This window comes from Bubalus kerabau, chromosome 6 (assembly GCF_029407905.1).
Source record: "Bubalus kerabau isolate K-KA32 ecotype Philippines breed swamp buffalo chromosome 6, PCC_UOA_SB_1v2, whole genome shotgun sequence".
Lineage (NCBI taxonomy): Eukaryota > Metazoa > Chordata > Mammalia > Artiodactyla > Bovidae > Bubalus > Bubalus kerabau.
The window spans coordinates 64,866,630-64,894,550 of record NC_073629.1 but is presented as its reverse complement, the minus strand read 5'-3'; positions in this window follow the sequence as shown (position 1 = coordinate 64,894,550).

Below are 27,921 nucleotides of genomic sequence, written 5' to 3'. Positions count from 1 at the left end.
CCAGGTCATTTCCTTTTTCCTCCTTTTGTTTTTGTTTGAGGTTTAGATATTAGTTGATTTTCCCCTTTTGCATACTTTATTAGTGCTGATTAATTAGATGTGATTTTCTTTTTCAAATGCAAAAGGTACAATTTTCTGAGTAATGCAATTATCAGTTTACTTACAAAAATTATAATAGTTGAGTCACTAATACAAGTATTGAATGGACTATATTTAACAGTTTTTGGTGAAATGGGAAGTCAAGGGATTATGTAAGGACTATATTTACGACTCAGAAACCATGTACTTGCTTCAGTGACTTTGGGCTGGTTCCTTCCATTATCTAAGCTTTCATGTCTATAAAATTGTGATGACAAACCCTAATGCACAGGGATGTCATGAGTAAATAGCTAAGTTTCCTGTTACATAGTAGTACTCTTCAACTGTTTTATTTTAGCCTAATCTAAATCAAACCGTTTAATGCAAATTAATCAGGTTCACTGTTACAGGGATCCAAATATGCTTCCAATTCAGTTGATTTTTGTTAAGCAAGTTTCCTTATGAAGCCAACAGTGAATTCCATAATTTTGTATGGGCTCAATATAATTAGTATCTCCTAAAACTAATTTTCACTGAGCATTATAAATGAACATAATTAGTACTAAGAGAAAACTGTTGATAGTCTGTGTTCACTCATTAAATGAAGGTACATATTCAGGTCTTTTCTTCCCCTTAACTGTCAAGCATTCTCTAAGTCAATGACTCACTTCCCTTGCTGCTATATCCAGAACACATGCTCTAAAATAGCTACCAACAAATATGTATTTAATTTCCACAAAGTGTAAAGATGTTACACACAAGACACATCCCACATCCACAAAGGGCTCTGTTGATGGTGATGCTTACTTGACAATATAACTGAGAGTTTTAGGCAAGAAAGTTGCTCAAATTTCATTGTATGTTCTTTTCTACATTTTGATTTTTAAAGCATATTCATGTGTAATATTTAAAATAACTAAAGAAAAAATATTATGACAGAGATGTTAAACTGGAATGAGAAAGATTATGCACATAGAAAGCATTCTATCTTTGGCCTGCTGCTCTGCTATAGTCATTTTGAATGTTTTAATAATTGTTGAATAAGGGGTTCTGAATTTCTATTTTTCACTGAGCCTGCCTATTATATAGATGGACCTTCATATATGTAAAGGTGGCATTGTAAGATAGAATGCGGTAAAAAAAAAAAAAATGAGCAGTACTCACAAGCGTTGATAAGATGAAAAGAAAACTGAATATTGTGTCTAATAGGCTAAAGTAGATGAAACAAGCTAACAGGAACAGTTTTTGCAAAGCATGTTCTTACTGCTACAAATCGTCCAGTCTCTAATGTGTCTTGACTCATTTTCAAATAGGCCAAGCCCTCTATTCCAACCTAAAGATGATTAGAATTCTATGGTTATGAGGTTTTTCAACTTTGGAGCACTAACATTTTGAAGTAGCATCTGTTCACCCAGATAGAATAGATTCTGAAGTGCAAACTAATACCTTTAGTAATCAGGAGTGTGGATGTTTGATTAACTTTGTGAAAGTTAATTCCCCCCTCCTTTAAATTTAAATGTTCTATCCTTTGAATATGTGGCAGACATTGCCCTTTGGAAAGACCCCTTTGGGAACTGATCACGTCTATAATTCATGCAATAGGAACAACTTGTTGTCAACTGACTGACAAGATACTGTCAGATGGGTCACTTTGTGACACCTTTGAACTTAATTGGTACAAATTGTCAAAATCTTAGAGATGCTTCTGAATACACAAGGTTAATCGATCCAAGCCATCAAACTAAGTTACATCAAGAAGAGATGCACCATAAAGTCTAACCTCTTGAAAATCATTATAGACTCATGAATGGACTCTTGTAAAACTGGAGAGATTGTTCAGCCCCAATGCCCCCTTTGTTCATATCCCTTTTCTAAATTATACACATACACATACTGATTTGAGCATGTGGACATGATGCGTTGTGCCTAGCTTTTCTTGAGAGAGACTGAAATTTGGGCCAACTGACTTAGGAAGCCAAGCTATGGCAGCTGACTGCTTCAGCAAACAGATATGTAGGGATGCCACAGTGGCAAATGGTGCTGAAAGGCACGAGAAAAGTGGGGCAGGAAAAGTGCTGGGCAATACACAGGATGATTGATGGCATGCCTCTTTTGCTGGGTGCCATCTGTTGAAGAGTACAAGGAAATAAATGGATAGAGTGTAATCTTTAAATAGCTTGTTACTTTTATGAAATCAATCAATGTAATAGAACTTAAAATGTACATGTCTACTTGCCCTCCCAGATTCCAGCCCTTTTCTTCTCCTGTCAAAAATATTTTTTCATAAGTGAAAAGAGGTCTGTTGCCATATGTGCTTTAATATGATAATTTTTAAAGCTTATATTTTCTTTTCCTTACCAAGTCAAGAAGAAGAAAAAAATTCAATTGCATAGATTTTATTTCAAAACTCACTTGAGAAAGATTTACAGAATAAGTTATTTCCCATTTTGCAGTTGATTATTTCATTCACTCACACTCCCTAGTGTTCAAAGCTGTAACTTTAATTTATAGAAGAAAATAAATAGTCAAAATAGACTAATATCACTGTGCATTTTAGACACTAGGATTGTAAAAAACCTTGATGTACCTGTCACTGATGGGCCCTTAATTTGAGTAAGATTTCTTAATAACTTATATGTTTATTAAAACCTGCTTTAATTTCCAACACTTGCAACCCATCTGTTGTCTCTGCCTAACTCTCCTAGATAAAATTAAAGGATTTTATATGTACATCAACATCTATTGTTTAAAAGTCCTAAAGTCATTTGAATTAACTTGAGAGTATTTTTCAGTGAAATGTCACCAATGTTTTCTATACTGAGTACAGTGGAGAAGTCTCATATATTGATGGTGAGATCCAGCTTATATTTTACACAAAAATATGCATCATTATTGATGAAGGGAAACTTGTGTCACATTTTCATAAAGAATTTGCATAAATATCCAGAGCAATAGGACTTTAAAATAGCCTATGAATTTTTTTCTCTTGCAAGTCAAGCTCCTACAATGAATTTAAAATAAGATAGGTTAGGTCTGTGCTATAAAATGAAAACTCACATATTTTCAACTGCATGTGTTAGAAAACAGATGGGAAGATAACATTCTATTCTTTCATTCATTCATTCATTTCTTGAAGCTGTTTACACTGATTTCAGATGTTATTACATATCAACATCAGCATAAAGCCAGGATTTAAGCAGTTAATGTGTAAAGATGAGCTCAGTCCTATCAAAAGAAAATAATTTATTAAATTCAATACAACAATTCACAGTGATTATAGGTCTTTGTTGTAAAGCAAAATTTCATTAACCAAATATTTCTTTTGAGAGAAAAAATGCTATAGCATCTTTAATGAAGTTTTAAAGGTACTGCTTTGGGCCTTGAAATAATCAGATGGTAACTTCTGTTAATCTGATTTTAAAACAAAATCTAGGACCTCTTTGCTTCCTATCCCCAGTGTCTCACCAATAAAGTGGAGTTTCTTTTAGCTCAGTCCTAATGCTCTTGTAGCACAGAGGGGGAAAAAAAAAAAATTAAACCATCTGAAATAAGAACTTAGTTATTTCTCCTTCTCTGTCTGATTTACTTAACTTAGTATGACACTCTCTAGGTCCATCCATGTTGCTGCAAATGACATTATTTCACTCTTTTTAATGGCTGAATAATATCCTATTACATACATGTATCACATCTTCTTCATCCATTCCTCTTTTGATGCACAAGGTTATCGATCCAAGCCATTAAACTAAGTTACATCAAGAAAAGATGCATCATAAAATCTAACTTCTTGAAAATCATTATAGACTCTATAGACATATATACATTTAGGTTGCTTCTGTGTCTTGACTGTTGCAAACAGTGCTGCAATGAGCATTGGGATGCATATATCTTCAGATCACATTTTTCTCCAAATATATGCCCAGGAGTGGAATTGTAGTGTCATATGGTAACTCTCTGTTTTTAGTTTTTTAAGGAACCTCCATAGTGTTCTCCATAGTGGCCTTACCAATTTACATGCCCATTGACAGTGTGGGACGGTTCCACTTTCTCTGCATCCTCTCCAGCATTTATTGTTTGTGGATTTTTTGATGATAGCCATTTGAAGTGACATCTCATTGTGGTTTTGATTTGCATTTCTCATATAATCAGTGATGTAAAACATCTTTTCACGTGCCTAATGGCCAACTGTTTGTATTCTTCGGAGAAATGTCTATTTAGGTCTATTGTCCATTTATTTTATTTTTATTTTTTAATATAAATGTATTTATTTTAATTGGAGGTTAATTACTTTATAATATTGTATTGGTTTTGCCATACATCAACATGAATCCACCACAGGTATACACGTGTTCCCCATCCTGAACCCCCCTTCCACCTCTCTCCCTGTACCATCCCTCTGGGTCATCCCAGTGCACCAGACCCAAGCATCCAGTATCATGCACCAAGCCTGGACTGGCGATTCGTTTCATATATGATATTATACATGTTTCAATGCCATTCTCCCAAATCATCCCACCCTCTCCCTCTCCCACAGAGTCCAAAAGACTGTTCTATACATCTGTGTCTCTTTTGCTGTCTCGCATACAGGGTTATCCTTACCATCTTTCTAAATTCCATATATATGCGTTCAGTTCAGTTGTTCAGTCGTGTCCGACTCTTTGTGACCCCATGAATCACAGCACACCAGGCCTCCCTGTCCATCACCAAATATACTGTATTGGTGTTTTTCTTTCTGGCTTACTTCACTCTGTATAATAGGCTCCAGTTTCATCCACCTCATTAGAACTGATTCAAATGTATTTTTTTTAATGGCTGAGTAATACTCCATTGTGTAAACGTACCACAGCTTTCTTATCCATTCATCTGTTTGAGTGGGTTGTTTGTTTTGATGCTGTTTAGCATCATGAGCTGTTTGTAAATTTTGGAGGCTAATCCCTTATTGGTCCCATCATTTGCAGATATTTTCTCCCAGTCTGTGGGTTGTCTTTTTATTTCATTTATTGTTTCCTTTGTTGTGCAAAACCTTTTGAGTTTAAGTAGGTCCCATTTGTTTATTTTGCTTTTATTTCCAGTATTCTGGGAGATAGATCAAAAATTATATTGCTGTGATTTATGTCAGTGCTCTGCCTATGGGAGAAGGCAATGGCAACCCACTCCAGTACTCTTGCCTGGAAAATCCCATGGATGGAGGAGCCTGGTAGGCTGCAGTCCATGAGGTCGCTAAGAATCGGACATGACTGAGCAACTTCACTTTCAATTTTCACTTTCATGCATTGGAGAAAGAAATGGCAATCCACTCCAGTGTTCTTGCCTGGAGAATCCCAGGGACGGGGGAGCCTGGTAGGCTGCCGTCTATGGGGTCGCACAGAGTCGGACACGACAGAAGCGACTTAGCAGCAACAAGAGCAGCAGCTCTGCCTATATTTTCTGGAGTTTTATAATGTTGCTGCTAAGTCACTTCAGTCATGTCTGACTCTGTGCAACCCTGTAGACAGCAGCCCACCAGGGTCCCCTGTCCCTGGGATTCTCCAGGCAAGAACACTGGAGTCTCACATTTAGGTCTTTAATCCATTTTGAGCTTATTTTTGGAGAATCTAAAAAGAAATGATACAAGTGAACTTACTTACAAAAAAGAAACAGACTCACACATTTTGAGAATGAATTTATGGTTTCTTGAGGAATAGGATAGTTAGTGAGTTTGGGAAGGACATGTACACACTGCTATATTTAAAATGAATAACCAACAATGACCTACTGTATAACACATGGAACTCCACTCAATGTTGTGTGGCAGCCTGGATGGGAAGGGAGTTTGAATGAGAATGGATACATGTACAGGTATGGCTGCATCTGTAGACAGTTCACCTGAAAGTATCACAACATTGTTTGTTAACCAGCCATAGCCCAATGCAAAATACAAAGTTAAAAAGAAATAAGAACTTAGTAAAAATTATAAACCTAATTGGATATTACCAATCTGAACAGTCAAAAAAATATTTCTTCCTAAAAACTTAGTAATTAAAGTCAGAAAGATTTTGTAAAAGAAATTTAGCATGTGAACAGAAATCAAGTTCAAAGCTAGTTCCTTCTCCTTCTAATATCAGCTAGAGACTTCCAGAACATGATCCTGCTTTGATTTACTCCAGCACGTTGGGCTGTGCTGAAATCAAGGCAGTTAATAATACATTAATCCATGCCTCTCCATCAATTCATTAAATATTTAATATTTATTGAGATCTTACTAGATTCTCTGGTAGGCAGTGTTAGTATTTGGACTTACAGACATAGAAGATACAGTCCATACATACCATTGGAAAGAATTTAAAAAGTAAAGAAAGAAATTAAAACATAAATGTCATTACAAACACCTGAAAAGCATTTTCCTAATCTCTACTGTACTGGCTTGTTACTATTATTGTAAATAGACATGTAAGTAAATAATTGTTATTCAAGTGAGAATTGGGATGACAGCCTCATATAGAAAACAAACAAATGTGAGATCAGTTCCAGTGATGTGCATGTGTTTGTGGTTTCACAGCAGGAGTGTTGCTTGCAAGATTTCATTCATGTGTTCCAAATTGCTGAACTGTGTCTGCTTTTTGCTCTAGCCAAAGGAACATGCTGCTTTGGGGCAGGGGTACTAAATAATAGTGGTTGAACTGGAGAAAGCAGTTGAAAAAAGGAGGAAGTAAGAACAGAGCATAAGACAAAGAAAGTAGTACAGCTTTCTTACCAAAGTTCAAGGGTGTGGTGGAGGAAAAACTATAAAATATATATGGGATTATCCAGTCTTCCCAAGTGGTACTAAAGAACCTGCCTGCAATGCAAGAGCTGCAGAAAATGGAGGTTTGATCCCTGGATCAGGAAGATCCCTGGAGGAGGGCATGGCAACCCACTCCAGTATTCTTGCCTGGAGAATCCCATGGATAGACGAATCTGGTGGGCTACAGTCCACAGTGTCTTAAAGAGTTAGACATGACTGGAGAGACTTGGCCAACACAGGAATATTCACACTTACAAACTAATAATGAACACACCTATTAAGTGCAGACAACCACCCAGAACAGCAAAGTTGGAAGAACAGTTGGGTTTTTCATCTTGCTATTATCTTGTCTGCTTCTTCAGTGCTTGTGGTGTGCATATATATTCTTATGCACATATGCTATTAATCAAACTTTCCTCCACAACCTAATTTTAAGAATGCATATAGGTAGGAAGCATTAGTCTGTCCAGTATCATATCATTTCTAAGTGTCTTGAGCAGTGCCACACCATGATTGTGATCTTGTGCTATCAACTGAGGCTGACATTATAGAACAAGGAGGTCAGAAGTGTAAAACAGTTATAAGAACAGACAAGAGTCAGAAGAGAACCACTGATGAAAAGAGAGATAAGAAGAACTTCTGTAACAAGATGAGCTGAAATTATGGTAATAAATAAGAAAAAAAAACCATAAATACTGTTCAGTTCAGTTCAGTTGTTCAGTCGCGTCTGACTCTTTGCTGCTGCTGCTGCTAAGTCACTTCAGCCGTGTCCGACTCTTTGCGACCCCATAAACTCCCAGAGTTCACTCAAGCTCATATCAATCGAGTTGATGATGCCATCGAGCCATCTCATCCTCTGTCATCCCCTTCTCCTCTTGCCCCCAATCCCTCCCAGCATCAGAGTCTTTTCCAATGAGTCAACTCTTCGCATGAGGTGGCCAAAGTACTGGAGTTTCAGCTTTAGCATCATTCCTTCCAAAGAAATCCCAGGGCTGATCTCCTTTAGAATGGACTGGTTGGATCTCCTTACAGTCCAAGGGACTCTCAAGAGTCTTCTCCAACACCACAGTTCAAAAGCATCAATTCTTTGGCGCTCAGCTTTCTTCACAATTCTTCTCTCACATCCATACATGACCACTGGAAAAACCATAGCCTTGACTAGACGGACCTTTGTTAAGAAAGTAATGTCTCTGCTTTTGAATATGTTATCTAGGTTGGTCATAACTTTCCTTCCAAGGAGTAAGTGTCTTTTAATTTCATGGCTGCAGTCACCATCTGCAGTGATTTTGGAGCCCCCCAAAATAAAGCCTGACATTGTTTCCACTGTTTCCCCATTTATTTTCCATGAAGTGATGGGGCCAGATGCTATGATCTTCGTTTTCTGAATGTTGAGCTTTAAGTCAACTTTTTCACTCTCCACTTTCACTTTCATCAAGAGGCTTTTGAGTTCCTCTTCACTTTCTGCCATAAGGGTGGTGTCATCTGCATATCTGAGGTGATTGATATTTCTCCCAGCAATCTTGATTCCAGCTTGTGCTTCTTCCAGCCCAGCGTTTCTCATGATGTACTCTGCATATAAGTTAAATAAGCAGGGTGACAGTATACAGCCTTGACATACTCCTTTTCCTATTTGGAACCAGTCTGTTGTTCCATGTCCAGTTCTAACTGTTGCTTCCTGACCTGCATATAGGCTTCTCAAGAGGCAGGTCAGGTGGTCTGGTATTCCCATCTCTTTCAGAATTTTCCACAGTTGATTGTGATCCACACAGTCAAAGGCTTTGGCATAGTCAATAAAGCAGAAATAGATGTTTAGATCCCTCCAAACACCTAGTGGAATATCTTATCCCTGGTAGATACTCCATAAATATTGATACTTGCTATCATGTGGGTCTCAGTGTTGGTCATAGTTCTTCTACTCGACCTCAATATGCCAACCACATTCTCCACCCAGTTCCCATTGAACATGGGGCCCAGGAACCTTACACCATGCATAGAGGAAGGGATGCTAATTAGCCAGTGGACATACTTTATTGTGTTTTTAATTAACTGATTCTATACTTTGATTAAAATGCTGCATTATATTTTGAAAATATATGAGTACAAGTAAATTATTTGTAAGTATATTGGCAACATATTTTGAGAGCAAAGTTGTGATTTTAAGGAAATTGACATTTTTATTCACAAGTAAAATTATTTATGTATCAATAAAAATAACATTTAAAATTTTGTGTTAGAAATGAACTTAGATGATAGTGTGCATATACTACATGAAGAAACAAAGCATATTTTAAAATATTTTACAGGATCCAAAGGCAAAATAAGTTCTTTCCAAAAAGTAAAGGGGAGACATTTCAACAATGCATCCAAAAAAGAAAAGACAACCATAAAAGTGTTTGATATGTATAACCACAAGGTTTTATAAAGCAGAGACATCACTTTGCAGACAAAGGTCCATCTAGTCAAAGCTATGATATTTCCAGTAGTCATGTACAGATGTGAGAGCTCTATCATAAAGAAGGTTGAGCACTGAACATTGGTGTTGGAGCAGTCTCTAGAAAAATCCCTTGGACAATCAAGTGACAATCTAGGAGATCAAACCAGTCAATCCTAAAGGAAATCAACCCTGAATATTCACTGGAAGGACTGATGCTGAAGCTGAAGCTCCAATACTTTGGCCACCTGATGCAAAGAGCAAACTCATTGGAAAATACCCTGATGCCCTGATGCTGGGAAAGATTTAGGGCAGGGGGAGAAGGGAGCAACAGAGGATGAGATGGTTGGATGGCATCACTGACTCAATGGACTTGAGTTTGAGCAAACTCTGGGAGATAGTGAAGGATAGGGAAGCCTTGGGTGCCACAGTCCTTGGGGTCACAGAGAGTGGGACGCAACTGAACTACAAAAACAAGTTTTTGTGAATAGATGATATCTGTGAACACAGAAAACATTTATTTAAAGGAGTCCAATAACTCAATTTTAAGGCCCATCATTAAGCAAAATGGAAACTAAAGAAGTGCTCTCAAAATGCAAATAGACTTGACTAGTTTAAGATCCCTCTCTGGAGTCATATCCTTTAAGACATTAAGAACTGAACTGGAAATAAGATTATTGATTATATTCAGTTCAGTTTAGTTCAGCGGCTCAGTCGTGTCCGACTCTTTGAGACCCCATGAACCGCAGCACACCAGGCTTCCCTGTCACCAACTCCTGGAGTTTACCCAAATTCATGTCTATTGAGTTGGTGATGCCATCTAACCATCTCATCCTCTGCCGTCCCCTTCTCCTGCCTGCAATCTTTTCCAGCATCAGGGTCTTTTCAAATGAGTCAGCTCTTTGCATCAGGTGGCCAAAGTATTGGAGTTTCAGCTTCAACATCAGTCTTTCCAATGAACACCCAGGACTGCTCTCCTTTAGGATGGACTGGCTGGATCTCCTTGCAGTCCAAGGGACTCTCAATATTACCCGTTTAAAAAACATGTGTCATTTAAATAAGTAAGTCCAGATGACCCAAATTAAATCAGTCTAATTTCTATGACACATGCATTTTCTTTCCAGATGTTTCAATTTCCAACTGAATAATTTCTGGCAAGGTAACTGAACTACTGGTGTTATTTATTTATTTGTTAATTCAGTCCTTTGTATATCTAATCATTAGGTTTTTTGCCATATAGTTGAATAATGAATTTTAACAATAACTTTTGGTAAGTTATGTAAAAACACTATGGCGTATATATTTGTAACTATATATCATCAGATGCTATTGTAGGACTAATGTTGGAATTGACTAAGAAGCTGTGAGTTCATTGTGCCAGCTGAAGCTAAGAGGACAGGTTTTATTTCAATTTAAATAAAACCTGAAGGTATTGCTGTGGAAAGCTGGCTCAAGCTGTCTGGCATTCTGCCTAGAAGAGAATCTTTGACAGTATTCTTCTTTAGGCTATATAAGCTTCACCAGTTTTTCTTAGTTAACATTAAACATTTAATTCTCCATACAGTGTAATTCACCAAGATCTTGCAATTGTTTCATCTGCCTCCCTCTTTCCTATCTTTCCTAAAAGTTCATTCAAATCTAGATCCTTACAAAGTTGCAAAATGAATCATCTACACTTTGCTGACAATTCTTTTTGAATTCAATATGGTATTGTCATTCATAACTGGAAAACACCACGTGATTACAGGTTACTACAGAGCTCAGAGCTCAGAGTAGTAAATATTCTTAAACCTAATGGGGATGTTTTAAAAATGTGCTTCTTAACTTTATTTTCATGTAAATTTTCGCTGGTTGGGGATTATCAGTCAAAGTGAAAGGTGGATTAAGAAACATTTGTAGGTTCTGATCTGCTTATAATAAAAACAGTCTGAGTTACATCTGCTTTATAGGAAGAAAGTACTCCCTCCACAAAAATGCTTAGAACCTATTAAGGGAAAAAAATCACAATCACAAATGGACTAGTTTTTCACTTCTTGTTTGCTTGGGGCTCTTGGATTTTCCTGTCTTGATATTTAATAAAATAATTTTCCCACACCCCATAGTTTCACAATTTCTTGGGAGTTGCTGCTTCTCTTCTTAATGCAATCAACAGCCACCACTTCTACAGTGACTTTAGAGAGGGTCACTCAGAGAAAATAACACATTCCAAAAGCGAAACTGTTGGATTATTCAATCACTTATTTATGAATGTCTTTTGATAATTTCATGAGGTCTTGTGAGTTTCTTAAACAGATCCTTCAGTTATTCAAAACCATCTCAGGTCTTGTTATTAATATCTGCTCAATTCCCCTTGGCTTGAATTTAAGACAACTCTGTTGCTCCTTTTTTTTTTTTTTTTTTTTTTTTTAGAAAGTGTGTTGGGGATACAAACCATGAGAGTTCATAAAATATTTTATGTTTACCATGTACTTTGGGATCTCTTCTAGTTTTGAAAGGAAATTTTCAGCTAAAAATGTAAAATTACCTTTGATTTCTCACCTTTTATTTGAGAGCCTTTGTTTCTGCCCTAAGATTTAACTTCTTCACCTTTCCTTAACAGAGTAAGCTTTCAATATAAAAATTGCTGATATATTTCTTATTCCACAATTATTTTTTCCTCTTAGTATCACATTGCTCAGATTCCCTTTCCTCATTCAATTTACCTGGCTTCTTTGAAATTTTTTCAAGCTTTCTGAAGCAAAGTTTAACTAAGGCTTGCTATGTGCAAGATATTATGCTGTGATAGAGGCAGTTTTAGTGCCTATGTTTCTTGTTTTTTGCTTTCATGTGAAATAATAACAATGTGAGAGAAGTCAAAGGTTTTCATGTGGTGCTTCACTATTTTCTTTTGTCTCTTTCCTGGAAATGAGAGACCCTTCATATCCTCCTAATCTGAATGGTCAAGACTATAAATACTCTTTCCAGACAAAAACTTTTTCTTACAAGAAGACAAGCCTTATAGATTAAGGTTAAGTATGGAATTTTCTTGTAGGTTATAAATATGAGTAAAAGATATAACATAGATTTTATTCTCATTTGGCATAAATAAATAGAGTTGTAATTCAGATTTTAACAACTGAATGAAGCAAAATGTTGCAACTGAATTAAAATAAAGGAAGATACTGAAATTCTATCTAATAGAATACTATTTTCATAATCATTTTTAATAAGTCTTATGAGATTACCTATCAAAAATTTTAAATGGTAAATATCATAGAGGAGACGGAAATGGCAACTCACCCAGTACTCTTGCCTGGAGAATCCCATGGACAGAGGAGCCTGGTAGGCTGCAGTCCATGGGGTCGCGAACAGTCGCACATGATTGAGTGACTTCTCTTTCACTTTTCACCTTCATGCATTGGAGAAGGAAATGGCAACCCACTCCAGTATTCTTGCCTGGAGAATCCCAGGGACAGAGGAGCCTGGTGGGTTGCTGTCTATGGGGTCGCACAGAGTCAGACAATGACTGAAGCGACTTAGCAGCAGCAGTGGGGAATATCATAGATTGGTTCCTTCAAAAGTATTGCTGAAGAAAAGGACTTCAGTGGAAGCATGGCTAAGGAATAAGGGAATGGTAAAACCTTATATTCTATTAATTATACCATCAAGAAAATGAATAGACAACTTACTTCATAGGATAAAATATTTACCAATCACACATCTAATAAAGGACTTTTATCTAGAATATACAAAGAACACATAACTCAATAATAAAAAGACAAGTAACTCAATTAAAAAATGGAAAAAAGTATTTTAACAGATACCTCCCCAAAGATATACAAATTATCAATAAGCACACAAAAAGTGATCAACATCATTAATCTTCAGGGAGATGCAGTCAAAACCACAACGAGACACTACTTCATATATACTAGAATTGCTATAATCAAAAGAACAGAAAATAAGAAATTTTGGCAAAGATATAAAGGTATTGACACTCATATGTTGCTGCTGTGCTAAGTCGCTTCAGTCGTGTCCGATTCTCTGTGACCCCATGGACTGTAGCGTGCCAGACTCCTCTGCCCATGGGTTCTCCAGGCAAGAGTACTGGAGTGGGTTGCCATTTCCTTCTCCACATAAGTTTCTTAGGGGTGTGCAAAAAAGTGCGGCTGGTTTGGAAAACAGTTGGGCCATTCCTCAAAGTGTTCATCATAAAATTCCCAAGTGTACTGTGCTAAGTTGCTCAGTCGTGCCTGATGCTTTGTGACCCCATGAACTGTAGCTTGCCAGGCTTCTCTGGCCATGGAGATTCTCCAGGAAGGAAAACTGGAGTAGGTTGTCATGCCCTCCTCCAAGACATCTTTCCAGTCCAGTGATCAAATCCAGGTCTCCTGAAATGCAGATTCTTTACCAACTGAACCACCAGGAAACCCCAAGAATACTGGAATGGGTAGCCTATCCATTCTACAGGACAACTTCCCAAAGGTTGCATCAGATCAGATCAGATCAGATCAGTCTCTCAGTTGTGTCAGACTCTTTGCAACCCCATGAATTGCAGCACACCAGGCCTCCCTGTCCATCACCAACTCCCGGAGTTCAGAGATTCACGTCCATCAACTCAGTGATGCCATCCAGCCATCTCATCCTCTGTCGCCCCTTCTCCTCTTGCCCCCAATCCCTCCCAGCATCAGAGTCTTTTCCAACGAGTCAACTCTTCCCATGAGGAGGCCAAAGTACTGGAGTTTCAGCTTTAGCATCATTCCTTCCAAAGAAATCCCAGGGCTGATCTCCTTCAAAATGGACTGGTTGGATCTCCTTGCAGTCCAAGGGACTCTCAAGAGTCTTCTCCAACGCCACACTTCAAAAGCACCAATTCTTCAGCGCTCAGCTTTCTTCACAGTCCAATTCTCACATCCATACATGACCACAGGAAAAACCATAGCCTTGACTAGATGAACCTTTGTTGGCAAAGTAATGTCTCTGCTTTTGAATATGCTATCTAGATTGGTCATAACTTTCCTTCCAAGGAATAAGCGTCTTTTAATTTCATGGCTTCAGTCAACATCTGCAGTGATTTTAGAGCCCAGAAAAATAAAATCTGACACTGTTTCCACTGTTTCCACATCTATTTCCCATGAAGTGATGGGACCGGATGCCATGATCTTCATTTTCTGAATGTTGAGCTTTAAGCCAACTTTTTAACTCTCCACTTTCACTTTCATCAAGAGGCTTTTTAGTTCCTCTTCACTTTCTGCCATAAGGGCAGTGTCACCTGCATATCTGAGGTGATTGATATTTCTCCCGGCAATCTTGATTCCAGCTTGTGTTTCTTGCAGTCCAGTGTTTCTCATGATGTACTCTGCATATAAGTTAAATAAGCAGGGTGACAATATACATCCTTGACAAACTCCTTTTCCTATTTGGAACCAGTCTGTTGTTCCATGTCCAGTTCTAACTGTTGCTTCCTGACCTGTATACAGATTTCTCAAGAGGCAGGTCAGGTGGTCTGGTATTCCCATCTCTTTCAGAATTTTCCACAGTTTATTGTGATCCACACAGTCAAAGGCTTTAGCATAGTCAATAAAGTAGAAATAGATATTTTTCTGGAACTCTCTGATCTGAGCCACAGTCAAGAAACACCTGGAGTAACAGGCAAATTTGGCCTTGGGATACGGAATGAAGCAGGGCAAAGATGAATACAGTTTTGCCAAGAAAATGCACTGGTAATAACAAAACCCTCTTTCAACAACACAAGAGAAGACTCTACACATGGACATCACCAGATGATCAACACCGAATTCAGATTGATTATATTCTTTACAGCCAAAGATGGAGAAGCTCTATACAGTCAGCAAAAACAAGACCAGGAGCTGACTGTGGCTCAGACCATGAACTCCTTATTGCCAAATTCAGACTTAAATTGAAGAAAGTATGGAAAACAACTAGACCATTCAGGGATGACCTAAATCAAATCCCTTATGACTATACAGTGGAAATGAGAAATAGATTTAAGGGCCTACATCTGATAGATAGAGTGCCTGATGAACCATGGAATGAGGTTCCTGACATTGTACAGGAGACAGGGATCAAGACCATCCCCATGGAAAAGAAATGCAGCCAAAATGGCTGTCTGGGGAGGCCTTACAAATAGCTGTGAAAAGAAGAGAAGTGAAAAGCAAAGGAGAAAAGGAAAGATATAAACATCTGAATGCAGAGTTCCAAAGAATAGCAAGAAGAGATAAGAAAGCCTTCCTCAGCGATCAATGCAAAGAAATACAGGAAAACAACAGAATGGGAAAGGCTAGGGATCTCTTCAAGAAAATCAGAGATACCAAAGGAACATTTCATGCAAAGATGGGCTCGATAAAGGACAGAAATGGTATGGACCTAACAGAAGCAGAAGATATTAAGAAGAGATGGCAAGAATACACAGAAGAACTGTACAAAAAAGAGCTTCACGACCCAGATAATCACGATGGTGTGATCACTGACCTAGAGCCAGACATCCTGGAATGTGAAGTCAAGTGGGACTTAGAAAGCATCACTAAGAACAAAGCTAGTGGAGGTGATGGAATTCCAGTTGAGCTATTCTAAATCCTGAAAGATGATGCTGTGAGAGTGCTGCACTCAATATGCCAGCACATTTGGAAAACTCAGCAGTGGCCACAGGACTGGAAAAGGTCAGTTTTCATTCCAATCCCAAAGAAAGGCAATGCCAAAGAATGCTCAAACTACCAAACAATTGCACTCATCTCACACACTAGTAAAGTAATACTCAAAATTCTCCAAGTCAGGCTTCAGCAATATGTGAACTGTGACCTTCCTGATGTTCAAGCTGGTTTTAGAAAAGGCAGAGGAACCAGAGATCAAATTGCCAACATCCACTGGATCATGGAAAAAGCAAGAGAGTTCCAGAAAAATATCTATTTCTGCTTTATTGACTATGCCAAAGCCTTTGACTGTGTGGATCACAATCAACTGTTGAAAATTCTGAAAGAGATTTGAATACCAGACCACCTGATCTGCCTCTTGAGAAATTTGTATGCAGGTCAGGAAACAACAGTTAGAACTGGACATGGAACAACAGACTGGTTCCCAATAGGAAAAGGAGTTTGTCAAGGCTGTATATTATCACCCTGCTTATTTAACTTATATGCAGAGTACATCATGAGAAACACTGGACTGCAAGAAACACAAGCTTGAATCAAGATTGCCAGGAGAAATATCAATCACCTCAGATATGCAGGTGACACCACCCTTATGGCAGAAAATGAAGAGAAACTAAAAAGCCTCTTGGTGAAAATGAAAGTAGAGAGTAAAAAAGTTGGCTTAAAGCTCAACATTCAGAAAACGAAGATCATGGCATCCAGTCCCATCACTTCATGGGAAGTAGATGGGGAAACAGTCGAAACAGTGGCAGACTTTATTTTTCTGGGCTCCAAAATCACTGCAGATGGTGACTGCAGCCATGAAATTAAAAGACGCTTATTTCTTAGAAGGAAAGTTATGACCAACCTAGATAGCATATTCAAAAGCAGAGACATTACTTTGCCAACAAAGGTTCGTCTAGTCAAGGCTATGGTTTTTCCTGTGGTCATGTATGGATGTGAGAGTTGGACTGCGAAGAAGGCTGAGTGCTGAAGAATTGATGCTTTTGAAGTGTGGTGTTGGAGAAGACTCTTGAGAGTCCCTTGGACTGCAAGGAGATCCAACCAGTCCATTATGAAGAAGATCAGCCCAGGGATTTCTTTGGAAGGAATGATGCTAAAGCTGAAACTCCAGTACTTTGGCCACCTCATGCGAAGAGTTGACTCATTGGAAAAGACTCTGATGCTGGGAGGGATTGGGGGCAAGAGGAGAAGGGGATGACAGAGGATGAGATGGCTGGACGGCATCACTGACAGAATGGACGTGAGTCTGAGTGAACTCTGGGAGTTGGTGATGGACAGGGAGGCCTGGCGTGCTGCGATTCATGGGGTCGCAAAGAGTCGGACACCACTGAGCGACTGATCTGATCTGATCTGATCTTATGTATAAAACTGAGGTCTAAAACAACGTTAAGTACATTTCTCAATAGTCAACAGTTTCACTTAGAAGCCCTGTAACTTGTAACTGTTCCCTTTATTAAAGTATCCTATCAAATTTCACGGAGAAGGCGATGGCACCCCACTCCAGTACTCTCGCTTGGAGAATCACATGGACAGAGGAGCCTGGTAGGCTGCAGTCCAATGGGTCGCTAAGAGTCGGACACGACTAAGAGGCTTCACTTTCACTTTCATGCATTGGAGAAGGAAATGGCAACCCACTCCAGTGTTCTTGCCTGGAGAATCCCAGGGACGGGGGAGCCTGGTGGGCTTCCATCTATGGGGTCGTACAGAGTGGGACACTACTGATGGGAGTTAGCAGCAGCAGCAGCAGCATCCAATTTCAGTAATGGAAATCCCAGTGCAGTCTAGGAAACTGTCATGGACAGGAGTTTGCTGGCTTCTATTTATGGCAGAACAAGTAGACCAAAGTACAATCACACATTGTCATAATCTGCCCTCCACATACACAAGGGCAGGGGAACATTGAAAGAAGCAGTGGATCTAACTTTATCAGTACCTTCCCAGGGTGTCTTTATGAAGTCTACTCATATATTTAAGTCTAGGGAAAGTAACAAGATTAATCATCTATGAATTACTACATGACTGTACTTCTTTACTGAAGATCATAAGCAAGTCTAAAATACACCACAAGAAATTAAGTATAAAACTCTGGTAAATCTAACATTCTATCATTGTCTTTAAATGCATTCTCCATCAGGCAGATGTCACTAATTTGGTCTGCCTCTAAATTTAGGCTTAATTTTGGCATCTAAGAGTTTAAGAAGTGAAGCTGAAACCCGAAGCTGCCTAATTTATCTCTAATCTGAAGCCAAGTGCTGAAGATTATGTCATGAACACTTGTAGAAGAAAAAACTCAAGTAAATCTTCTTAGAAATTTTTTTTCTCTTCATTTTTTCAGGGACTCTCACAATCTTACTCAACAATAAATACACATGGGTTGATGAATAAACATCATATGCAAGTTTGGAATTTCCCGTTTAGAAATTAAAAACTTTCAAAAAGACCGCAGACTGCACTACAAAAAATTTGTTTCAATTTTTTTTTTAGTCTTTTGCCATATGTAACATTATGTCCAACAGCATATAAAAGACCATGTTTCTTAACCAAAATAATAGGATGACAGGGGAGAAATTACAGAGTGAATACCCTTCAGTTCAGTTCGGTCGCTCAGTCGTGTCCAACTCTTCGCGACCCCATGAATCACAGCATGCCAGGCCTCCCTGACCATCACCAACTCCCAGAGTTCACTCAAACTCATGTCCATCGAGTCAGTGATGCCATCCACCCATTTCATCCTCTGTTGTCCCCTTCTCCTCCTGCTATCAATCCCTCCCAGCATCAGGGTCTTTTCCAATGAGTCAACTCTTCACATGAGGTGGCCAAAGTACTGGAGTTTCAGCTTCAGCATCATTCCTTCCAAAGAACACCCAGGACTGATCTCTAGAATGGACTGGTTGGATCTCCTTGCAGTCCAAGGGACTCTCAAGAGTCTTCTCCAACACCACAGTTCAAAAGCATCAAATCTTTGGTGCTCAGCTTTCTTCACAGTCCAACTCTCACATCCATACATGACCATAGGAAAAACCATAGCCTTGGCTAGACAGACCTTTGTTGGCAAAGTAACATCTCTGGTTTTTAATATGATATCTAGGTTGGTCATAACTTTCCTGCCAAGGAGTAAGCGTCTTTTAATTTCATGGCTTCAGTCACCATCTGCAGTGATTCTGGAGCCCAAAAAAATAAAGTCTGACACTGTTTGCACTCTTTCCCCATCTATTTCCCATGAAGTGATGGGACCAGATGCCATGATCTTCATTTTCTGAATGTTGAGCTTTAAGCCAACTTTTTCACTCTCCTCTTTCACTTTCATCAAGAGTCTTTTTAGTTCATCTTCATAACGGTGGTGGTTATAACGGTGCCATAACGGTGGTGTCATCTGCTTATCTGAGGCTATTGATATTTCTCCTGGCAATCTTGATTCCAGCTTGTGCTTCTTCCAGCCCAGCATTTCTCATGATGTACTCTGCATAAAAGTTAAATAAGAAGGGTGACAATATACAGCCTTGACGTACTCCTTTTCCTATTTGGAACAAGTCTGTGGTTACATGTCCAGTTCTAACTGTTGCTTCCTGACCTGCATACAAATTTCTCAAGAGGCAGGTCAGGTGGTCTGGTATTCCCATCTCTTTCAGAATTTTACACAGTTTATTGTGATCCACACAGTCAAAGACTTTGGCATAGTCAATAAAGCAGAAGTAGATGTTTTTCTGGAACTCTCCTGCTTTTTCCATGATCCAGCAGATGTTGGCAATTTGATCTCTGGTTCCTCTGCCCTTTCTAAACCAGCTTGATCATCTGGAATTTCATGGCTTGATAAAGGACAGAAATGGGATGGACTTAACAGAAGCAGAAGATATTAAGAAAATGTGGCAAGAATACACAGAAGAACTGTACAAAAAAGAGCTTCACGACCCAGATAATCACAATGGTGTGATCACTCACCTAAAACCAGACATCCTGGAATGTGAAGTCAAATGGGCCTTAGAAAACATCACTACGAACAAAGCTAGTGGAAGTGATGGAAGTCCAGTTGAGATATTTCATATCCTGAAAGATGGTGCTGTGAAAGTGCTGCATTCAATATGCCAGCAAAATTGGAAAACTCAGCATTGGCCACAGGACTGGAAAAGGTCAGTTTTCATTCCAATACCAAAGAATGATAATGCCAAAGAATGTTCAAACTACCGCACAACTGCACTCATCTCACACACTGATAAAGTAATGCTCAAAATTCTCCAAGCCAGGCTTCAGCAATATGTAAACTGTGAACTTCCAGATGTTCAAGCTGAAAACCTTATTCATGAATATATTTACTTATATCTGCTGCATTCCCTAAAAAGTATTTATGTGCCTACTGTAAAAAACTTGTGAATAGGCAGGAAGGGTTTGTAAAGATATGTGAACACTTTAAATTTGGAAAGAGAAAAGAGATAAAATAATGATGCAATATTCAGAGCAGGTTGGCTACAGAACACAGATCTTATTTTTACTGGAATCTTACTCAAATACTATCCATGCCAGGAGGTAAATAATCATGAAGGACCCGTTAGACAAATCAGGTATCAGTAAAAGCTTTCAGCAACACCTTGGCAATCTTAGGAATTATTTTTATATCAGCTGTTACCACATACCTTCAGCTCCCTAGCTGAAACACTGTGCTGCTGGTAAGAAACTTCAATTGGCCCTGTTGCTGTAAATATAATATCAACAAAATTTTATTTCTATAAGTGCCATCTCTTGACCTTGAATTTCACAAACTTGTGGCATATTCAAAAGCAGAGACATTACTTTGCCAACAAAGGTCCATCTAGTCAAGGCTATGATTTTTCCACTGGACATGTATGGACGTGAGAGTTGGGCTGTGAAGAAGGCTGAGCACCGAAGAATTGATGCTCTTGAACTGTGGTGTTGGAGAAGAGTCTCGAGAGTCCCTTGGACTGCAAGGAGATCCAACCAGTCCATTCTGAAGGAGATCAGCCCTGGGATTTCTTTGGAAGGAATGATGCTAAAGCTGAAACTCCAGTACTTTGGCCACCTCATGCCAAGAGTTGACTCATTGGAAAAGACTCTGATGCTGGGAGGGATTGGAGGCAGGAGGAGAAGGGGATGACAGAGGATGAGATGGCTGGATGGCATCACTGACTCGATGGATGTGAGTCTGAGTGAACTCTGGGAGTTGGTGATGGACAGGGAGGTCTGGTGTGCTGCGATTCATGGGGTCGCGAAGAGTCGGATGCAACTGAGCAACTGAACTGAACTGAACTGATGCTACAAAGTTCTTGAATAACTTTCTGATGTCTCAGGTCCTTAGTTTTCTCTCCTAAAAATGGTGACAATATCTGTTCCATCATTAACAGCACAATAGTGTGAATTAAAAAAAAAAAAGTGTAACAAATTTCTGGTGTAGGCTATTAAAATAATTTATGTTTATATGACAATTTACTTTCTACAAATTGATTTCAGTTGCTTGAACCAACTACAAGAGATCTAAAGAGGAGACCCATTGATTAAAAAACTTGCTGTAGCCTACATGATACAGGAGCACAATAGAGATAGAGGGTCCTTATTTATAGTTACTTAATTATAAATTAATATTTGCATCACTTTAGAGTCTATGAAAAGTTCTACATGCATATTATCTCATTTAATTACCTCATAGCTCTGAGAGAACTTTAGTATATCATTTGTAGATTATAATATTTGCTGACATGTAAGTACTTAAAACCTGACATTGTTCTAAATACTGTACATATGCAAGTATTAACTATTTTACTATCATAGCAATCCTATGGAGTAGATTTTTTAATTCCTCCTATTTACAGATGAGGAACCTGAGTAGAGAACTACTAACTAACCTGATCAGATTTATCAATTAAATAAAAGGTATATGTCAAAGCCAAGGCCCATGCCTTTAAGTACTGGATTGCTGTTCTGCTGTATAGATGAAACTAAGAGTCAAGCTACAACTAAAATAGGCTTCTTAGCTGGTCTGCATTTAAAGTTTATAATCTTAACTTTGAATCATTTTGCTTTCTTGAAAGCAAAATATTTGTCATTAAAATAAGAATTAATAGGCAGGGGAAATGGCACCATAGATGTGATTATAATAAAAATGATATAAAGCATTTACATTTCCAGCCAGTATACAAGCTGAGTTTCTCAGCTCTTTTGTGAGAGTATATATTTCCTCTAAAGTAATATTAAAAGTAATATAAAATACCTAAAAATCTTTATCTTCCAGAAAATGTAATCATTAGTTTATGCTCCTTGACTGTTGTTTTTAACATCAAAAAATTTTACTGGCAAATTGTGCCATTTTTCTTGCTTCTAGCTACTGGTTCAGTAGAAGTTGTCTTTTTGTTATATGGTTATAGTCAACATTTAATTATTTCTGAAAAAGTGTAAAATTATCTTTAAAAAACAGCCAAAAATCCTATCAAAATCTCAACATTCATACGAAAGCAACTGTTTTAAATGTTCAACAAGTACCTGATCAAAATGCATACAAATACATACAAATAAGAGAATATGATGATATTCATTTAAAAAATATATAGTCACTATTGTAGCAATTTTAGTATATCACTTGAAGAATGTCCCACTTAAAATTCTGTTTTACCAAGTTGGTTGATTTAACCCTGTTTTATATTCAGATAAACTAGCTGTTATTTACTATCTGCATACTAGTTCTTCTACAAGTAAATACAATCCACTTTATTTTTAACTTTTTCCTTACTTTGGTTAGTTAACAATTATTGAAAAATCAGAAATGGAAATAAACCCACCTGAATAGGGGTAATATAGCTTGAACTAAAATTTGTAAATTACTTCATAAAGCAAAGGACAAAAAAATCTGCTAAGAAGACATTTGTTTTCTGCTCAGAGGTTTTTTGCCTTACACACAAAGTCTGACTTTGTTCATGCCATTTCCCCCTAGTGGGATAAATGATAAAGTTATCAGAGGCTACTTTACTATAAATATGTTATCAATTTGCAGGAAGAAGGCAGTGAGAAAGGTAGTATTGTTTTTCCAGAAAAGTGTGTGGTAGCTTATTGTGCTCAACAATTTAGGTTAAAGTAGCAGAAAAACTCACTCAGGTCAGGTCAGGTCATTCACTCAATCATGTCTGACTCTGCGATCCTATGAATCACAGCACGCCAGGTCTCCCTGTCCATCACCAACTCCCGGAGTCCACTCAGACTCATGTCCATCGAGTCAGTGATGCCATCCAGCCATCTCATCCTCTGTCGTCCCCTTCTCCTCCTGCCCCCAATCCCTCCCAGCATCAGGGTCTTTTCCAATGAGTCAACTCTTTGCATGAGGTGGCCAAAGTACTGGAGTTTCAGCTTTAGCATCATTCCTTCCAAAGAAATCCCAATAGACATTTCTCCAAAGAAGACATACAGATGGCTAACAAACACATGAAAAGATGCTCAACATCACTCATTATCAGAGAAATGCAAATAAAAACCACTATGAGGTACCATTTCACACCAGTCAGAATGGCTGCGATCCAAAAGTCTACAAGTAATAAATGCTGGAGAGGGTGTGGAGAAAAGGGAACCCTCTTACACTGTTGGTGGGAATGCAAACTAGTACAGACACTATGGAGAACAGTGTGGAGATTCCTTAAAAAACTGGAAATAGAACTGCCTTATGATCCAGCAATCCCACTGCTGGGCATATACACTGAGGAAACCAGAAGGGAAAGAGACACGTGTACCCCAATGTTCATCGCAGCACTGTTTATAATAGCCAGGACATGAAAGCAACCTAGATGTCCATCAGCAGATGAATGGATAAGAAAGCAGTGGTACATATACACAATGGAGTATTACTCAGCCATTAAAAAGAATACATTTGAATCAGTTCTAATGAGGTGGATGAAACTGGAGCCTATTATACAGAGTGAAGTAAGCCAGAAAGAAAAACACCATTTGATATTTGTCAAAACTAATACAATTATGTAAAGTTTAAACATAAAATAAAATTAAAAAAAAAATAACTGTTTAAAAAAAAAAAAGAAAAACACCAATACAGTATACTAACACATATATATGGAATTTAGAAAGATGGGAACAATAACCCTGTGTACAAGACAGCAAAAGAGACACTGATGTATAGAACAGTCTTACGGACTCTGTGGGAGAGGGAGAGGGTGGGAAGATTTGGGAGAATGGCATTGAAACATGTAAAATATCATGTATGAAACGAGTTGCCAGTCCAGGTTCGATGCACGATACTGGATGCTTGGGGCTAGTGCACTGGGACAACCCAGAGGGATGGTATGGGGAGGGAGGAGGGAGGAGGGTTCAGGATGGGGAACACATGTATACCTGTGGCGGATTCATTTTGATATTTGGCAAAACAATTACAATTTTGTAAAGTTTAAAAATAAAATAAAATTTAAAAAAAAAAAGAAAGAAAGAAATCCCAGGGCTGATCTCCTTCAGAATGGACTGGTTGGATCTCCTTGCAGTCCAAGGGACTCTCAAGAGTCTTCTCCAACAACACACTTCAAAAGCATCAATTCTTCAGTGCTCAGCCTTCTTCACAGTCCAACTCTCACATGCATACATGACCACAGGAAAATCCATAGCCTTGACTAGCCAGACCTTTGTTGTCAAAGTAATGTCTCTGCTTTTGAATATGCTATCTAGGTTGGACATAACTTTCCTTCCAAGGAGTAAGTGTCTTTTAATTTCATGGCTGCAGTCACCATCTGCAGTGATTTTGGAGCCCCCCAAAAAGAAAGTCTGACATTGTTTCCACTGTTTCCCCATCTATTTTCCATAAAGTGATGGGACCAGATGCCATGATCTTCGTTTTCTGAATGTTGAGTTTTAAGCCAACTTTTTCACTCTCCTCTTTCACCTTCATCAAGAGGCTTTTTAGTTCCTGTTCACTTTCTGCCATAAGGGTGGTGTCATCTGCATAGCTGAGGTGATTGATATTTCTCCCAGCAATCTTGATTCCAGCTTGTGCTTCTTCCAGCCCAGCATTTCTCATGATGTACTCTGCATATAAGTTAAAAAGCAAGGTGACAATATACAGCCTTGATGTACTTCTTTTCCTATTTGGAACCAGTCCGTGGTTCCAAGTCCAGTTCTAACTGTTGCTTCATGACCTGCATACAGATTTCTCAAGAGGCAGGTCAGGTGGTCTGGTATTCCAATCTCTTTCAGAATTTTCCACAGTTTATTGTGATCCACACAGTCAAAGGCTTTGGCATAGTCAATAAAACAGAAATAGATGCTTTTCTGGAACTCTCTTGCTTTTTCCATGACCCAGTGGATGTTGGCAATTTGATCTCTGGTTCCTCTGCCTTTTCTAAAACCAGATTGAACATCTGCAAGTTCACGGTTCAAGTATTGCTGAAGCCTGACTTGGAGAATTTTGAGTATTACTTTACTAGTGTGTGAGATGAGTGCAATTGTGTGGTAGTTTGAGCATTCTTTGGATTTGCCTTTCTTTGTGATTGGAATGAAAACTGACCTTTGGAAAACTCAGCAGTGGCCATAGGACTGGAAAAACTCATTAATCTCAAGTAAGTCTTTGGAGGAAACCCTCATGATCATAGAGTGTTTTTTTCAGTAGACCCAACAAGTCATATTATGTAAGCCTTGTTCTCCAATGCTGCTGAAGATGAAAAACAAACCTCTAATCTGGCTCTTTTATAGAAATAGGAGAGAAAAGAGTATTAATTTCTGCTGAAAAGATTGAATAGAAGGAAAAACAACTGAAACTCAGAAGCTTTTTTCTATCTTTTTTTAATAGACACTGCAGATCTTCATTCACATTCGTCAACTTGTATGTTTGCTCTCTTTGTGATAAATGCTGTTGTAAAAGTTGTAAAGAGCAAATTGGCATGACTCTTGCTATTTCTACTTTTGAAAGGCACAGACGCAAACAGGTTAGATGAAGTTTTGGAAAAACAAACAAACCAACCCTCTGTCTGCTAAACCAAGCCAGCTGTCTTCTATCCTGGAGAGAAATTAAAACCAGTATCTTAACTTCTATAAGCAAGGACCCATGATTCTAGAAGGCAAAATGATTTTCCTAGACCAGTGACATTTAAATGTTGAAAGGAGTATTGGTATCCACACTAGACCTGACCTCCTGTTTTCAGAGCAGATGGGCATGTCTGGAGATCCGGGAGCTCCAAAAGATAGATAGCAATCTCAAGAAATAGACGGGGAAATAATGGTAACAGTGACAGACTTTATCTTCTTGAGTTCAAAGATCATTGCAGATCATGACTGCAGCCATAAAATCAAAAGACTCTTGCTCCTTGGAAGAAAAGCTGTGACAAACGTAGACAGTCTATTACAAAGCAGAGACATTACTTTGTCGACAAATATCCATCTAGTCAAGGATATGGTTTTTCCAGTAGTCATGTATGGATGTGAGTTGGACTATAAAGAAAGCTGAGGGCTGAAGAATTGATGCTTTTGAAGTGTGGTGTTGGAGAAGACTCTTGAGAGTCCCTTGGACTGCAAGGAGATCCAACTAGTCCATCCTAAAGGAAATCAGTCCTGAATATTCACTGGAAGGACTGATGTTGAAGCTGAAACTCCAGTACTTTGGCCACCTGATGTGACTCATTTGAAAAGGCCCTGATGCTGGGGTAGATTGAAGGCAGGAGGAGAAGGGGGAGACCGAGGATGACATGGTTGGATGGCATTACCAACTCGATGGACATGAGTTTGAACAAGATCCAGGAGTTGGTGATGGACAGGGAAGCCTGGAGTGCTGCAGTCCATGGGGTCACAAAGAGTCAGACATGACTGAGCAACTGAACTGAACTGAGTGAGTCAAATAGTGTTTCCCCAAAATCAATATCCACTAGAAACTCAGAATGTGGCTTTGTTTGAAAATAGGGACTTTGTAGATGCAATGAATGAAGTTGAAAGGGAAGCTGAATCTAATTATTGGTGTCCTTGTAAGAAGAGGAAAGAACACATAGAGAAACACATGGGAAGAAAGCCATGTGAAGGTGAAAGAAGAGATTGGAGTGATGTAGGTACAAGTCAAAAACTGCTGGGAGGCAACCAAAAGTAGGAAGAGGTGAGGAAACTTCAGAGGGAGCATGGCCCTGTTGACATCTATTTGTGAATAGGATTTGACAAATTTGGATTTCTGGCCTCCAGAACTGAGAAATGAATTTCTGTTATTTTAAGTCACTTGTTTTTTGGTAAATTATGATAGTTGCTCTAGGAAACCTATACAGATACTATGCCATGTCCTCAAGGTAATCTTTGACTGTCTCCTGCTTCATCTCACTGTCCCAGCTGACCTAGAAGTTTCCATGTTACCATATTGAGAGATATGGTAACTCTCTCAATAGGCAGGTTGATAAATCTGGGGACCCCAAGGAGGAGAGAGGAGTCTGGGGCTTTCAAGTAGGAGATAGGCATCTGGACAATTGTTTTTTTTTTTTTTTCCTACATTGCTTTGTCTTAGTCAATATAACTATGTATCTTGCTTGAGGACATGTTTCTCCATAACAAGAACATTCTGACTAATCTTGTTCATTTAAGATGTATGTTGTGGAAATGGGTCTGGTAAGAATATATAAGGCCTTGATAAGACTAGTGAGTGTGGTCACTCTCCATCCCCCTTCTGATGTCTATACCAGAAGCTTTCTCTGTCCCTTTTTCACTTTAATAAAGCTCTGTTACATAAAAGCTCTTGAGTGATCAAGCCTGGCCCCTGATCCTGAAGCTAAATCTTCTTCTTCAGAGATCACGAATCTAACATCGTTCACCATAAGCTAGCATCTTGGGGGCTTGTCTGGGTTCTTCAGGACAAGGTAAGAACACCCAGATCTTTAGCCTCTCTGTTTTCTACTTTACTTACTAACTCTGCGGTGTGCCTGTGTGTGTGAGTGATTGAAAGCCTATGGGCAAAGCATGTGGACCAAACTTTACTTTCTCAGTCAGCTTTTCCTGGTCTCTTTGACATTTTCATAGTTACATTGGGAATTAGAACTACTAACCTA